The following is a 3,448-nucleotide window of genomic DNA, read 5'->3' as shown; positions in this document are numbered from 1 at the left end:
TCGATTATTGAGTTTTTACCCTTCTTTAGCGCCTTGGACATGAGCTAGGACCTTAAGATTTTGCACCAGAGGAGGACTAGCAGCTGCGTTGAACGGGAGAATGTGAAAAGTGTTCATATGTAGTAAAAAACTGAGAAATCCGTCCGTTTTCTTCATTTACTATCGAATCGACTTAAAGCCATATCGTTACAATGGCCGCTCTTCTCTCTGAAACGGTTACATTTATCGTCTGCAAAGCTATGTCGCGTGCTGCGGTATGCGGAGAAACTAACCGCACCATAGTAGAACACAGAAGAAGCTTCTAACTTGATGTAATAGCCAGTTAGAAGCAGTACAATCCAAGATTTAGTTATCCATTATTAACTTTTTACCCTTCTTTAGTGCCTTGGACATGAGCTAGGACCTTAAGATTTTGCACCAGAGAAGGACTAGCAGCTGCGTTGAACGGGAGAATGTGAAAAGTGTTCATATGTAGCAAAAACCTGAGAAATCCGTCCGTTTTCTTCACTTATTATCGAATCGACTTAAAGCCATATCGTTACATTGGCCGCTCTTCTCTCTGAAACGGTTACATTTATCGTCTGCAAAGCTATGTCGCGTGCTGCGGTATGCGGAGAAACTAACCGCACCATAGATGAACACTGAAGAAGCTTCTAACTTGATGTAATAGCCAGTTAGAAGCAGTACAATCCAAGATTTATTTATCGATTATTGATTTTTACCTTCCTTTAGTGCCTTGGACATGAGCTAGGACCTTAGGATTTTGCACCAGAGGAGGACTAGCAGCTGCGTTGAACGGGAGAATGTGAAAAGTGTTCATATGTAGTAAAAAACTGAGAAATCCGTCCGTTTTCTTAATTTATTATCGAATCGACTCAAAGCTAGATCTTTACATTGGCCGCTCTTCTCTCTGAGACGGTTACATTTATCGTCTGCAAAGCTATGTCGCGTGCTGCGGTATGCGGAGAATCTAGCCGCACCATAGTAGAACACAGAAGAAGCTTCTAACTTGATGTAATAGCCAGTTAGAAGCAGTACAATCCAAGATTTATTTATCGATTATTGACTTTTTACCTTTCTTTAGTGCCTTGGACATAAGCTAGGACCTTAAGATTTTGCACCAGAGGAGGACTAGCAGCTGCGTTGAACGGGAAAATGTGAAAAGTGTTCATATGTAGTAAAAAACTGAGAAATCCGTCCGTTTTCTTCATTTATTATCGAATTGATTTAAAGCCATATCGTTACATTGGCCGCTCTTCTCTCTGAAACGGTTACATTTATCGTCTGCAAAGCTATGTCGCGTGCTGCGGTATGCAGAGACACTAAAAGCAAAATAATAGAACACAGAAGATGCTTCTAAGTTGATGTTATAGCCAGTTAGAAGCAGTACAATTCAAGATTTATTTATCGATTATTGACTTTTTACCCTTCTTTAGTGCCTTGGACATGAGCTAGGACCTTAAGATTTTGCACCAGTGGAGGACTAGCAGCTGCGTTGACCGGGAGAATGTGAAAAGTGTTCATATGTAGTAAAAAACTGAGAAATCCGTCCGTTTTCTTCATTTATTATCGAATCGATTTAAAGCCATATCGTTACATTGGCCGCTCTTCTCTCTGAAACGGTTACATTTATCGTCTGCAAAGCTATGTCGCGTGCTGCGGTATGCGGAGAAACTAACCGCACCATAGTAGAACACAGAAGAAGCTTCTAACTTGATGTAATAGCCAGTTATAAGCAGTACAATCCAAGATTTATTTATCGATTATTGACTTTTTACCCTTCTTTAGTGCCTTGGACATGAGGTACGACCTTAAGATTTTGCGCCAGAGGAGGACTAGCAGCTGCGTTGAACGGGAGAATGTGAAAAGTGTTCATATGTAGTAAAAAACTAAGAAATCCGTCCGTTTTCTTCATTTATTATCGAATCGACTTAAAGCCATATCGTTACATTGGCCGCTCTTCTATCTGAGACGGTTACATTTATCGTCTGCAAAGCTATGTCGCGTGCTGCGGTATGCGGGGAAACTAACCGCACCATAGTAGAACACAGAAGAAGCTTCTAACTTGATGTAATAGCCAGTTAGAAGCAGTACAATCCAAGATTTATTTATCGATTATTGACTTTTTACCCTTCTTTAGTGCCTTGGACATGAGCTAGGACCTTAAGATTTTGCACCAGAGAAGGACTAGCAGCTGCGTTGAACGGGAGAATGTGAAAAGTGTTCATATGTAGCAAAAACCTGAGAAATCCGTCCGTTTTCGTCACTTATTATCGAATCGACTTAAAGCCATATCGTTACATTGGCCGCTCTTCTCTCTGAAACGGTTACATTTATCGTCTGCAAAGCTATGTCGCGTGCTGCGGTATGCGGAGAAACTAACCGCACCATAGTAGAACACAGAAGAAGCTTCTAACTTGATGTAATAGCCAGTTATAAGCAGTACAATCCAAGATTTATTTATCGATTATTGATTTTTACCTTCCTTTAGTGCCTTGGACATGAGCTAGGACCTTAAGATTTTGCACCAGAGGAGGACTAGCAGCTGCGTTGAACGGGAGAATGTGAAAAGTGTTCATATGTAGTAAAAACCTGAGAAATCCGTCCGTTTTCTTCATTTATTATCGAATCGACTTAAAGCCAGATCGTTACATTGGCCGCTCTTCTCTCTGAAACGGTTACATTTATCGTCTGCAAAGCCATGTCGCGTGCTGCGGTATGCAGGGACACTAAAAGCAAAATAGTAGAACACAGAAGATGCTTCTAAGTTGATGTTATAGCCAGTTAGAAGCAGTACAATCCAAGATTTATTTATCGATTATTGACTTTTTACCCTTCTTTAGTGACTTGGACATGAGCTAGGACCTTAAGATTTTGCACCAGAGGAGGACTAGCAGCTGCGTTGAACGGGAGAATGTGAAAAGTGTTCATATGTAGTAAAAAACTGAGAAATCCGTCCGTTTTCTTAATTTATTATCGAATCGACTCAAAGCCAGATCTTTACATTGGCCGCTCTTCTCTCTGAGACGGTTACATTTATCGTCTGCAAAGCAATGTCGCGTGCTGCGGTATGCGGAGAATCTAGCCGCACCATAGTAGAACACAGAAGAAGCTTCTAACTTGATGTAATAGCCAGTTAGAAGCAGTACAATCCAAGATTTATTTATCGATTATTGACTTTTTACCCTTCTTTAGTGCCTTGGACATGAGCTAGGACCTTAAGATTTTGCACCGGAGGAGGACTAGCAGCTGCGTTGAACGGGAGAATGTGAAAAGTGTTCATATGTAGTAAAAACCTGAGAAATCCGTCCGTTTTCTTCATTTATAATCGAATCGATTTAAAGCCATATCGTTACATTGGCCGCTCTTCTCTCTGAAACGGTTACATTTATCGTCTGCAAAGCTATGTCGCGTGCTGCGGTATGCGGAGAAACTAACTGCACCATAG

This window comes from Schistocerca gregaria, unplaced genomic scaffold (genome assembly GCF_023897955.1).
Source record: "Schistocerca gregaria isolate iqSchGreg1 unplaced genomic scaffold, iqSchGreg1.2 ptg000577l, whole genome shotgun sequence".
Taxonomy (NCBI): Eukaryota; Metazoa; Arthropoda; class Insecta; order Orthoptera; family Acrididae; genus Schistocerca; species Schistocerca gregaria.
The sequence above is the reverse complement of the archived record's forward strand: the minus strand, read 5'-3'. Positions refer to the sequence as shown.